This window comes from Falco naumanni, chromosome 4 (assembly GCF_017639655.2).
Source record: "Falco naumanni isolate bFalNau1 chromosome 4, bFalNau1.pat, whole genome shotgun sequence".
NCBI classification, from domain to species: domain Eukaryota; kingdom Metazoa; phylum Chordata; class Aves; order Falconiformes; family Falconidae; genus Falco; species Falco naumanni.
The window spans coordinates 61,244,504-61,258,136 of record NC_054057.1 but is presented as its reverse complement, the minus strand read 5'-3'; the positions used below and the strand labels follow the sequence as shown (position 1 = coordinate 61,258,136).

Genomic DNA, 13,633 nt, shown 5'->3' with positions numbered 1-13,633 from the left:
AGAACAGAAAAAAAAGAAGAGAAAGATGCAACGCTACGCCAACAGGCCTGGGGTTTTGCCTTGTAGGGTGGCCTAGCACCTCCTGTGTAGTGGTGGCTGGCGGCTGCCTGGACCACAGGCAGAAGCAGCTTGTGTCAGTCTGTGCTGGTGGGACCTGGGAGACAGACCTGGGAGACAGGGTCTCCTGAGGGCTGCTCTGCCTCTGTCCCACCCAGTGATTCAGCTTGCCTCGCTGCAGATATCTGTGGTACTACGAGTTCAGTGCCCAGGCTGTCCCAAGAGTAGGGTGATGCTTTCATCGCCACCGTGATGTCTTATCTGCTCCCCTTGGGAGTCCTGCTGTAGCATGTCTCTCCTTGCTGGATCTTTGCTGCCTATGGAGGAAAACTGGGTTACCACCCTCCCTTGGAGATGGGAGAGACTGTGACCTCCAAAAGCAGGTGAGATCCGTCTCATATGACTTCCAAGCAAGTCACAGTGTCAGGCTCAACCCCATGCTTGCTGTGGGGAGTCCTGCCTCCCTCCAGGCAGCAGCAGTAGAAAGGAAAACACAACTCCACATAGCCAAGGTGTCCCCACAAATACCTCACAGCATGTTCAGGTCTTGAGGGCAAACACAGACCCCTCTGTCCTTACACTCTCCACTTTCCCAGCTTTGTGCCTTTGTAGTGTTGTGTTACAGTCCCTTTCTTGCCCTGGGCTGGCATGGCTGGGCCAGTTCCCCTGCTTGTGTTGGGAGGACTGGGAGGGTCAGGGGTGGATGGGAGCTCTGACTCTGGGGACCACAGCATGCTTCTCCCAGGGCAGTCCCCAGGTGAGGCTGCACCCTTGCTGGGACCCCTCTGTCTTGCCATAGCAGATCCCCATATCTTCTCCCATCCTGGTGTCCTGTCATAGGTGGAGAGAAACCAGCATGGAAAGCCCTGCAGGCTGCCTGGGTAGACCCAGACCTGAACTCCTGACAACTTCCCTTAGACTTTGTAACACCTGGTATCCTCTGAAAGCCAGACACAGGCTGAGAGCCTGTTTCATGCTGCCTTGGAAAGCAAAGCAGGGACAATGATGGGACCCTGTCTCCACTGGTCCCCCCCTTCCCAGGAACAGGGATCCCATTTATTTCTCTTTGAAGCTCCTGGCCCAGCCTTTAGGGCCCTGCCTTCCCACCCTCCTCTGCCACTTCTCCTGCCTGGTTGGTGCAATTAATTTTCCTGCTCTCATACCCTCACTTTCTTGCCTGTGCTTGTGGGAAGGGATGTGCAGCAAACTCCCTGCACAGAGGACGCAAAAAGCAGGCTTATGAAGCAGGCAGCCCTCTCCTCTCACACACCTGTAGGCAAGGCAGCCTGGAAACGCATGGAAAGGGTTTCTTTCTTTCATTCTTTCTTTCTTTTTCTTCCTTCCTTCCTTCCTTTCTTCTTTTTCCTTCCTTCCTTTCTTCTTTTTTTCCTTCTTTCATTCCTTCCTTCCTTTTCTTTCTTGTTTTCCTTCTCTTGCTCTTTTCTTTCTTGCTTGCTTTCCTTCTTCTTCTTTCTTTTTCTTTCTTTCTCTTCCTTTCCTTTCCCTTCCTTTCCTTTTTTTCTTCCTATTTTTTCCCTTCTTCCTCTCGCTTTTCCTTTCCCACCCCCATCAGCAGCCACCTCCCCAGCCCGTCCTCATTGCCCCCCCCGCCCCGGCACCATGCCTCCTGGAACGTCACAGCCCCACTCTTTCATGAGCAGTGTGTGGTATTATGACTCCGGCGATGCCGAGCGCTGCCAGCACGCCTCAAACCACAGGTATCTGACCCTGTCCCAAGCCCCATAACACTGATTCATGTCCTGATTCACGACGCGATAGGGCCGGCACCATCGGTAGCCGAGACGGGACACTAGCCCACTCCCCACTCTCTCCTAAGCTCCCTGCAGACCCCCCTCTCTTTGCTCGGGGAGTGTGTGTGGGGGGATCTGTTCCAGAAAAGCCACCGGGCAGCAGGCACAGGCCGGGAGCGGGAGCTGCCAGCAGCGGCCGGAGCGGCGCGTGGCCGGGGTGCCTACAACAAGGCCAGCTCTGTGATCGGGGCACATTGAGCCTCAGTGCGGTGCAGGCAGCTCTGGGGCATGACGTCCTCCCAGCTCCAGCCAGTCACCTCCGCCATCCCCCTCGTCTCCTCCTTTTGCTGGGCATGGTGGGGGGAGATGCTGGAGAGCTTGACAGGCTGCTCACCTGGAGTTGAGGGCAGCCATGGCCCCGGAGCTGCCGGGGAAGGCACAAAGCTGTGGTGGCTGCGCGTGCCTCGGTGGGAGATGGAAGGGAAAAGGGAGATCCCCGGAGTGAAAATCCCTGGCTGCCACCCATTGCGAGAGACAAAATCAACCCTGTGGCACATTCCAGTGGGGCATCTTCCTGTGGGGATAGAAGCATCCCACCGAGCCACGGGTACCGGCCAGTGGATGCTGGTGGGAGTCCCAAAAAAGCCCTGATTTGGGCTGTTGTTGCTTTAGATGTGACTGTAGCAGGGATCCAGCCAGGCACCCATGGAGTGGGACCTGCTCAGGCGTGGGACCCCTCCCATGGGACTACAACCATCAGCTTATCCTCTGTAAAAAAATAAATCAGCTGGGTCCTATTCTCTGTCACCTTCAACCGTGCCAACATCCATATGTCTACAATATCTTTTTTCCAAAGCAGTGTGGCCTCATCCAAATCACTTCCTACAGGCTACAGCACACCTGAAACGTGCCTAGGTGTTATTTGGGGTGGTGCAGGCTGGTAAGTGCCAGGGAGCGTGCTCATCCCTGGCCAGCCTGTTTTTCCTTATTAGTAAAGGCAAAGTCCCATCAGCTAGGAGCTTCTTTAGACAGTGCCGAAGTCTCATCTGTCTTCTCTTGTCCATCCTTCTTCCTGGACTCGAGGAACAGCCATGGTTCTCAATGCCTTCTCTCCCCTGGCCAGTTCAAAAAGAGCCTCTTGCCCCATCAAAGCACTGTCAGCCCTTGCGATAGGACATGTCCCCCTGCTGCCCTATTCCAGGGTCAACCCAAGGCTATTAGCTAAGGCCTTGGACCCACAGCAAAATGGTCTTATCTCCTGCCATCTCATGACCTGTCTTCACTGCAAGTATCCTCTTTGTACACCAACAAGCTGGAGATACCTAGTGGTGGGCTTGGCAGTGCTGGGTTAGCAGTTGGACTTTATGGTCTTAAAGGTCTTTTCCAACTGAAATGATTCTGTATCAGCTTCACCATCTTGAGCACCATGTTTCCAGCCTTGAACAGGTGATTTGTAGGAGGTGTGGAACCTGTTTCAGTGTCTGTCACACTCCTTTTCCCCAACCTTGCAGCAACAAGGCTGGAAGACAGAAAATGCTGGAATTTTATGGGTCAAAAACAGCCTTCTCTTCCTGTTTCATTCTGCTTTGCATTGCCCCCCAGGCTTTCTGGGAAACATGGGCTTTCCAGCCTGAATGCTTTTGGAGGGATGAACTACAGATCTTTGCCTGGTCCACTTTCTACGGCGTGTTAACTCTGAACCCTAAGAAGGTCCTTCCCAATGGAGTGTTCTTCCCTTCTGTTTAATTTTATATGTCTGTTTTGAAATCTGAGGGGCTTAGGGCCAGCAGTAGGGTAAGGAACAACGGTGCTACCAGAGGCAAAGGGGAAAGCAGTGAATGAGGAAACCCAGAAGAGAAGCAAAAGCTACCACCACAGCAGTGAGACAATGCATAACTGGTTCTTCTGGAGGACTAATGGTGCTGCTAATGAAGGCTGGCACTGTCAGCAGAGTAGAAGGGAGTTAGGCACCAGGCTGGGAAAGGGGTTGTGTGTCCATGTCTGCTCGATCTCCCTCTGTGCATGCCCTATAGACCCTCATCCATGCATGCTCCCACTGGCAATGATGACGCCTATTATGCAGCAGATTTGGCTGCATTGCAACTGCAGAAGGGGTGGGAGATTACCTCCATGTCAGCCTAAACAGGAAAACTGGCAAATGGAAGGTCGCAGGGATCCACCTGGGCGGTCTGCTCCTACTCCACCTCAGGTGTCTCCTCCACCCAGCTCTGTTCATGGGCTGGCCGTCAGTTCATCCTCTGGCTTGACCATTGTTCTGCTTATCTGGGTCGCTCAGAGCCCTTATCACCTTAGGAAGTGCTGAGTCAGGTCAGCCAAGCACATGCCCACATTGACCCCTATGGTGATCCTCTGTGCTCAGACTTGTTGGCACAAAACCAGGGCTGGATCCTTACCTGGGTGCAAAACAAGGGCTGACTGTTCCATTTTCACCAGCTGAAGCACTCTCCCCTCTCCCTGATCCTCCATAAGCCTGAGTCATCTTTTGCTGATGACAAAGTAAATTAGTAGTATGCAGTAGCTGTAACTTTCAAAGGCCTGATTTCCCACTTCCAGTCCTACGGTACTTAAAGTTCAATTTGTTGATCACAGTGACATTGTCAATGACACTAAGGTATGCAAGGGCAAAATCAGTGTGAGAATTTGTGTAGGGGAAAAGAAAAAGTAATCATCTGTTACACTGTCTGCTTTGAACAGTGATGCTATATTTGCTCAAATCTCAGAGATTTAGACATCATGATCTGGCATCCTTTAAGGATGGAACCAAATCCACAGCTGAATTCAGTCCTATCCTGTGGTTTGAAAAATCCAGCCTGCCAGCATGCTTATGCTTATCATCCTTCCCCACTGCCACCGCAGCCAGAAACAAGAGTGTTGCTCCCCACTTTTAGAGTCGTCAGTCCATGTGTCCCCGGGCCCCAAATTGCTCTTGTTTAAATGCTTTCAAGATGGCATTCGTTGCACAAGGCAGCCAGCCACAAACGAAGCTACCGAAGAATGGCCGAACATGGTTTGGAGAAGCATCTGGAAACTGGGAGCTTGTCATCCGACCCAGATCTCTCAATTTGCAAAACTCTCTCCCCTCCTGTCCAGATTCCTCCTAAGGACCAGCATGTGCCAGTTGGGCTTCTCCAATTTACCCTCCGGCTCTCTCCTTATTTCCCTGCCGAGACACTGATTGACATCAGATGAGATTCTCTTGGCCCTTCTGCACTCCACAGGAACACCACCGATTTATGCCAGCAGAAGGCTCTGGCCCCTTGAGCTTTGTGGTTTCTGTGATGAGGTTAAGGCAAATCACAGAGAAAATCTGATCCCAGAAATGAAAGAAAAAAAAAAAAAAAAGGCACCAAACCAACAAACATGCTTCATTGTGGTGGTGAAAGGCTGACGGAGAAACACCAGTCATGGTGGGAAATGAATTGGAGATAAAGCTGGTACTCTGCAGTGAGATCGTATGGTGGGATGCTCCGAGACTGTTTAACAATGCTACGGCATGAGTCAGTTCCGTACAGTTATGCCCCCCCGCTCACTTGTAGATGCACACACACGTAACAGCGTTGTACCAAAGCCTGTGTCTTTGTCAGCTGAGGAAATGAGACCTCGAGGCCCACCCAGGGTCCGTGGGATGCAGAGGTGGTGCATGCCAGGATGCTCTGCAGCTGAGGGGGTCCCTCGAGGATATGGGGCAGCTTGGAGATGCACCAGTACCCGTTGCTGACATCAAAGCCCAGCAGGGAAATTAGCCCTATCCTGCTTTGTCCCCATCCAGTGGCTAGCCTGAGTAAACAGTCCTGGTGATGCAGCACAAGTGAAAATAAGCCATGTCTGCATCAGATACAGCGCATCAGCCCCTCTGACCACCTACTGGTGTGCGGTTTAGTAACCATGGCTATTTAGACTGGGAAAACATTTCCACCTCAGTGCTTACAGAGCCATCGTTCTCTCTCTTACCCTATTCTGGGAAGAACAATAAAGATAAACTACGTTTCCAAACCCAGAGTGTCCTGTGTGCTCCCCACAAGTCCTCTGTGCCTTTGCTGAACATACAGAGCAAGAAATGCCTGAAAGCATACGGAAAGTCAGCAGGAGGGCTAGAGCCCAACTCCTGGACGCCTCTCCTTACTGAAAATGCCATTTAGAGCAAGCAAATCAGTGAGTGTAACCTTGAGGGTGCTGGAAGAAAACACAAACTCAGAGAAAACATTGAGGATATCAACTCCGAGAGGTCAAAGGCTTCATAAGCTGCTCCTGATAAGCCAGCAGTTCCAGCTTTTGAAGCTCTCTACGTTGGTCACCTCTTAGCAGTCCCACCTTTTATCAGCTCCCTCCCACTTTTATGTTAGGTTTTGTGTGTGTGTGTATTTATACTTAGCTGAGTGAAATTGCTAACCACGAAATAGATATGCTACGTAATGTTGCTTTATTGATCTTACTCTTCGAGTGCAGCCAGCAGAAAGAGGTCATTTCCTTGCAATCACTCGCCATAGCCAATGCATCAAAGCTACTTTAGCTTTGATTGCTCAGTGCCTAAAAGGAGAAGTTGTTTGGGATGTAGGAGATGAGGAGAAGGTCAAGGTAACATTGAGGTGAGGCAGGGGTTTAGGCAACAAAAGAGGGATAGATGGAAACAGTATGTGAAGTGCGTGGAAATCATTCCAGTGGTTTCACTGAATTTTGGAATTTGATTTGTATGTTTGCAAAACAAAAGAAGCTACTGGCTGTTTGCTTCTAGAGGAGATCAGGCATTGCCTAATGTCTTTTAATTCACAAGATCAATGAATTTTAATTACTCCAGGCCAGCCTATGTTTTCCTATGGCTGAGCTGTCTCAGGAGCCCCTGGACCCACTGTGTCACTAAATAAAGCGGGTTAGAGACCGTTCTCAGGTCCTGGGGCTAAGGGAAACGCAGTAACACAGTCTGGGTGCAAGTGAGTCAGTGCATGAGTCAGAGTCAGCTTTGCCTTTTGCTGGGCTTCCATGTGCCTACTGGGAGTGGTCTGAGTGCAGCCCCCTGTGCTTTCCATGTTGGTCAAAAATGTTGATTAATTTCTCCCCAGCCTTGTGAAAGAGAGGCCAAAGACAGTGACAGAAATGACAGAGCAGGCTGGCCTGGCGGTGGGGAGATGGAGCAGGGGAGCAGCACGGTGCAGCAAAGTGTGAGCAATATCAAGTTCAGATGATGCTCCTGAGTCCAGCAGTCCCAGCCTTGCTGGGCACAGCAGCGCCAAGGCAATTCCAGCTCCTGAAATCTTCCTTTTCCTCCTGAGGTAAGAAAAGTCCCATTCCGTGTTTGCTACCAGCACCATTCCTGTGGTTAGCATACAGCACGGGGTGGAGCTCTTCCGGGATGCTGCATCCCTTGAGTCCTCAAGGCATATAAACCAGGGGGATACATCAAGGCAATAAGATGATGATTAAATGACTTACTAGTAGTCCTAAACAGTGGCACAGTCTCCCAAGGCCTCACTGAGTCTCAGTTAATTGATCATTTAATTGACCAAAAGTTAATTGGTCATTAGGGCAATAGACCTGGGGAAGGGGCTGAAGCACCAGTTCAGTGGTGTGGAGATGGGGGGGGTCAGCCTGGAGAGAAGAGGGCTCAGGGGGGACCTTCTCGCTCCCTGCAGCTGCCTGGCAGGGGGGTGCAGCGAGGGGGCGTCGGTCTCTGCTCCCAGGAACAAGTGACAGGACAAGGGGAAACGGCCTCACCTTGCCCCAGGGCAGGTTTAGATTGGGGGCTGGGGAACATCTTCCCTGAAAGGGTGGTCAGGCACTGGGACAGGCTGCCCAGGGAGGTGGTGGGGTCACCGTCCCTGGGGGTGTTTGGAAAAAAGTGTAGACTCAGTGCTCAGGGACATGGTTTGGTGGTGGGCTTGGCAGTGCTGGGTTACCGGTTGGACTATATGATTTCAAAGGTCTTTTCCAACCTAAATGATTCTATGATTGTGTGATTTGTCCTCTGCTATGTGCCCAAGAGGTAGTAATTCCCTCCCATCTGCTGCTCCTTGCAAAGTGCCTCATCCCTTAACCCATGGCAAGCATGAGTTAGGTTTTGCATACCACTCACTTTTCTGTTAAAACATGCAGAAATAAACCATTTAGGTCCTAAGCCAAAGTTCAGTGAAGGGAAGAGAAGGTTTTCTAAGGACACCCAGTGACTTTCAGTCCTGCCTTTACGGATGCAACTGAGGCTGCTTCTTGCTCTCAGTGTGGCAAGACCAAGCAGATAAGTACACTGAAATGACTGGAGAGAAGGGAAGGGGGACTGAAGTAAAGATAACATCGAGGAACCCTGATTAGCAACAGGGCAACCATGTGAAAAACGAGATTACCAGCCTGCCTTGTGTGCTGAGACAGCAACTCCTGCCTCCAGCCCTTGCCCCAGACACTGATCTAGCAGGAGGTCTTTTACAAGAAGCCAAGTCTCCTTTGGATGAGCTGCCCTTATCCGACAGACAGCTGATACTCAGAGCTTGTTATGGTGGAAAGACTCAAAGACACCAGACACCTTTGGACTTTGAAGGTTCATTTGTTCTGCCCTTTCTGACAGGGCTGTCCTGCCTGGCTCAAAGCCTTCCACAATTTGGACATAGCAGGAGCAGTTTGCCTCGACCATTTCATTGCCCCTGCAAGCAACAGACTAGAAAACAGGTAAGTAGGTAACAAGTTTGTTGTATCTCAGCTTGTACAGGCCACTTGGAAGTTTGTGTTTATGTCTGTCCTACTAAATACAAGGGCTGGGTCCTGTCCTCTGGCCCTGAAGCCAAATGGCACAACACATCTCATGTCTGCAAGCCTAAACTCATTTTTCCCCCAAAACCCCGAGAATGTAGTCATATCTAATACCCCTGACCTATGTTATCCTGCACATCACTTAGCACTATCTGCAGGACTCATCTGCTCAGCTGAAAACTGCCACGTGTACTGATGACCAGATGGTGTGGCTGGTGGAATGGAGGTTCAGGAGCAGCACGGTGAGCTCACACCGACCCCACGGCTCACACTGCTGTATGTGTATTTATCACTAAGGGGTGGGAGGTACAACAGGAACGGGGTGGGGGGTTTTAAACAGAGGATTTGGGGGGCTTTATGCCCATGTAACATGACAGTACAGCCATGGTGTCAGGGCAAACCGGCACACATTACGGGCTGCTCACCCCTTCTTGTCCCCAGTGTCTCTGTCACATGCCTTGGGGATTCATCCAAGACTTTCCTGTGAAGATGCCATTCACTGACCCAGCTACAAACCTTTTCCTCTGTTTATTTTCTTTATTCCATCTCGGGGTAGTTTCGTGCAAGCTCAGTGAGTTGAATCAGCTCATGCAAGGGCGCACATGGTCAGGAGGGAAGAAGGGAGACAGGAATGCAGTCCCTGTGCTGCTGAAATGCCTTGGACCAGCAATGCTGGAGGGGTGAGAGGGAAAAGGGGCAGAGAAGTCCACTTTCTGCTTTGCTGGATAAAGGAAAAACACATGGCCAGAGAGACAGGCCAGCCCTGCAGAAGATTTCGACAACCAAACCCTCACCTGAATGCCGTCAGAGGGATTTCTCTAACAGAAGGATCAAAGTATGCTATGTTACGAGGATGCCATCAGTCCAAAATTTTCCTTTCCTGCAAATCATATTTATGGAAGTCAGTCCAAGCTGAGCTTCCAAAAGAAAAGGAAAACCCTAAAACACAGAGCCCCTGTAATCACTGGCAAGGGTCGGCCTAGCCTCAGTGGAAATAGAGGGATTAATGCCAAGCCAGGTGCCTCAAGCAGGGGTTTGGGTGTTCTTCCCATGACACAAGACAGCAAAGCTCAGTCTGACCCAGCAGGCATTCCACTGGGGGTTTCAGCCCCAGGGGTCATTTGTTTATTGCCATGTCGCGAAAGGTGCAACAGAAAGATCATCTTTAGCACAGCAGCTCTTGAAGGCCAGCTGAAGTTTGAGGTGTTATGGGTCAAGATAGCCAAATGGTATTGTAACAGCCAAGTGGATGTAGAGGGAGAAAGCAAATTCTCCATGTCAGGGTAAAGTATTTTTGATACGGTCTAATCTTTAACAAAGGCTGATCCTGTTGAGTTCTTCCTTTCAGTCAGGGCTTGCCCTAAGGAGCACGATTCCTTATTTTTGTTGTTGTTGCCACTGTTATTAATTGAGAGACGCTAAAATTTCACTTACAGCAGAAGCTGAGCAGACAGAGAAACCCCTCTACGCTTGCCCTTTTGCAGAGAAACAGCCCATCCGAAAGCAGGGGGGGGGGGATCCCTGCTGGCTTCTCCCTTTGATCTGGACTGTGTCAGAGGGCAAGGGAGTTTGGAGGGATCAGAGCTCAAACGGCTGAGATGAGCCCAGCGACAGCCACGGGGTCAGAGAGCTGCACAGTCTAGTGAGCACCTAAACACCCACCGGACCCTGCCGCCCTCTCCCAGCCGTGCGGGATGAGGATGGAGCCGCTCAGCAGCAACAAGGGCCAGTTCCCAGGAGGGACTTAAGTCAGAGGCAGCTGTGATCTGGCTCTGCTGTTTCCTCCTCCCGGTATTTAGACAAAAAATTCAAGGACTGCAAAGTTTAGCTGGAGCCATAGCTCTGCCACTGACTCCAGGGAGCAGGATTTCCCCAGCCCTGTATCTGGGTGCTAGCCGGGTGCTTTTCCAGCTCGTCCCATGCTGCTCGGTTGGAGGCTGCCTGCAAATAGCTGCAATTTGGGGGTTTCAGTGTGATGTCTGTGTCCCAAATAGCTTTGCAAACCAGGGATTGGTTTCAACTGAATTTACTGGAGGGGCTGAGCGGTGAATTTCCCAAGCAGAGGGAAATCCTCCAGCCAGCATCTTTACACCCAGGGAGAGTCCCTTATCAGTACACCTGGCCCAGGAAAACAGACGGCAGGAGACACACAGCTGTGGGACGACTCTCAGCATCATTTTTCAAAGGGACATGGGAGCGCAGGGAGGTGGTGGCAGGGGCAGCAGCTGTCTCTGCTTGAGCTGTCTGGGCTGGGGGTACCCCTCACAGGGAGTGCAGACACAGTGCCCTAGCTGGAATAATCCCACTGATCTCAAAATGCTGCTCCGGGGCTATTTCTAGGAGGCCAGAAACCAAACAACAACTGCCTGGACCTAAAAGGCACACCTCGGATTTCATTTCCTCCAGCCTTCCTTCCCCCCGCTGTGTGCAGTTGCCCCGTTGCTTCTCCTCTCCCCCACGCAGGGAGCTCGCAGCAGCCCCAGCCTGCTCAGGTCAGGCTTGCCACCGGGCAGCTGGGCTCTGTTTGGCTTGCATGGGGTGAAATCACAGCCCATGCATTACCCTGACGTGGAGGCTTGTTTGCTTTATATTTTGTGGTTGAGTACTTTACAATCCGGGGATATCTGCTAATCCCGATGTACAATAACAAAAATCCTATCTTTCATAAATACACGGGGCAGGGATGGGCACGCTCCCAAGCGTGTGTGGAGGGAAGAACATTTCAGACATTGTTTCCCTGCACTTGGAGCCTGTCTTTATTTAATGAAGCTAGACAGCTAGTTGGGATTTGCAGGATCTCTAGATAGGATTATTTGATTATTATTATTTTTATTATGGGCTGTATTCTGAGGCAGAATATGATTAACTTTCCCTTCCAGGTACAAATTATTCAATTTCAAATCATCCCCCTTTCCCGAACTGTGAAGATGTGAGTCTGATCAGAGGAACAAGAAGTCACAGAGCAAACCACCACCCCACACTCCTTAACACAGCTGCTTTGCTGCCTGAGCGCTGGGATCTTGGCTAGCTGGTGACTCGAGCATCGCTGTAGTGGGAACTTTCTGATTTACACCAGACCTTCTGAACAGAGATTAACACTGATGCTGCCGTGGATGCAGCTCCCTTGGGAATAGGGGCTGGGGTCTTTCTGCAGGTGACCTCGCCAAGCTTGTCCCTGCTTTGGGTTATATCTGGAAGAAAAGGTTCCCAAACCCTTAATGATACCCCTTGAATTTCTGGGTGTGGGGTGTGTGTGTGCGCTACAGCTTCTCTGCGAAAACCAGAGGGAAGCTTGAGCATTGCCCGAGCAGCCCGAGTGGGGCCAGGGCTGGGGAACTACAGGCTCCAGCAAACAGAAAGGCATCGAGACCATTCAACTGCCAAAATGCATCGCTCTGATGTGCAGCACCTTCTGCAAGGCACCGAGCACTGCTGAAATGCAAGACCCCTGCAGTAAAGTGGGGGTCCCTTTTGCTACCCATTTCATACACCACACAGACCTGCTTCCCTGCATCATGTTGAGCTCAGCCGACTGTAGCCGGCTCAGGCTGATACCTGTTTCCCAAAATGGAGCTATTCTGGTCCAAAGCCCTGCAGAAGGCTGGGGGATGATGATGATGATGCACAATATCTCCTCCAGTGACAACTGAGTTGGGGGCTGCCAGGCTGAGACTGGCAAGAGAAGGCATCAAAATGAAAAGTGAAGGGGTCAGCAAAGCAAACTGTGGGCTTTCAGCGGGGAGTAGGACATGGGGAGGTTTTTCTGCAAGGGGCTCTGGCAGTGTCTTTCAGATAAAATCATAGTGCCTGCAGCTTAACTTCTCCTGCACTCTGCTGAGGTCAGACCCTACTTTTAAAGCTCCTTTTGCACACATCTACTTTTCAAGCCCATCTTTACAGGGCTATCTGGCTCAGGCCAATCTCGCTTCCCTGGCCATTGGACCAAATAGCAGAATTAACCCAAATTTACTCCCTCATGCTGCCAGATTTCAAGCACAAAGAGCTCAGTCGACAAGCAAAATCCCCCTCACGGTTTAAGCAGGTGTTGTTCATGATATTCCCAGGGAAATGTTGGAAGATGACTTCTCTGGATTGCCAGGGGAGCTGGAGGAGAGCAGAGCTTCACCCAATACTTTACCCCACATCAAAGTCTGTCCCTCTCAGCTGCCCCTCAAAAGCTCCGGACAGGGATGCTGATCTTGCTATGGGTTTTGTGTGGCCACAGGCTCGCCAGGGTTGAGTTCTGCACAGACACTTTTAACTCTGAAAGAACTCACTCCCACAGCATTTTTCCATGAGCTGAATTTCCCGCCCTGGTTTACAGTCAATACAGGGACATGCAACCCCTCGTGCTGCGGAGAAGTGATTCAGCTGCCAGTGTCCTGCCCCATGATGATGTACCGGTGACACAGGCAATCAAAGAAACCATTTCCCATCCCTGCTTCAGCACTCTCACTTCAAAAAGTGCCTTTACTATCATCTTTGCTGGCTGACAAAAAGAATAACCACAGTGACAGCTTCACATTTAGGTTGCATCATGCTCTGCCCTATCTCAGTATCACCAGCTCTCAGACACAAAGCGACTGAGCTGCAAAGAGCTCAGCAATTAGGACCACAGCTCTCAAGATTTAAGTTTTCCAGCCTCAGACAGATGAATTGTGCCCTGAAGCTCTGAGCGGTCGGCTGCCTCAGTCTGTGGGAATCCTCCTGACTGCAACGCCACAACAGAGCTTTGCTTTGCTCTGCTGGGTACCACTTTTAGCTTAGCCTGAAGCTGCTGCGGAGCCTGCCTCTAAATTAAGTCCTTGCATCCCCATCCTTCTGCAGCTATGCTCATTGATTTTTTCTTCTTGTTTCTAGGAGGAAGGCACTCGGTGACTTCTATTGATGGCAGCACATAAAACACACTCAGACCTGGTCACCAGATATCAAGTATATATATGACCCTTCTTATAGTGTAACTAACAAGACATCACCATGCTGAAACATGCAGTCAATACCATTCTGTGTTTTCAAAGTTCATTTAAAAATCAGGTTAGTTTGGGAAAGAAACAATAACAGTGAAAAGAAGT

At 50.7% G+C, this 13,633-nt stretch overlaps 1 protein-coding gene across 1 annotated transcript in view; it reads right to left on the bottom strand.

Moving 5' to 3' along the window:
* PTH1R (parathyroid hormone 1 receptor) overlaps positions 1-13,633 on the bottom strand; it is a 119,467-nt gene that overhangs the window by 103,158 nt on the left and 2,676 nt on the right. The window lies entirely within an intron of this gene.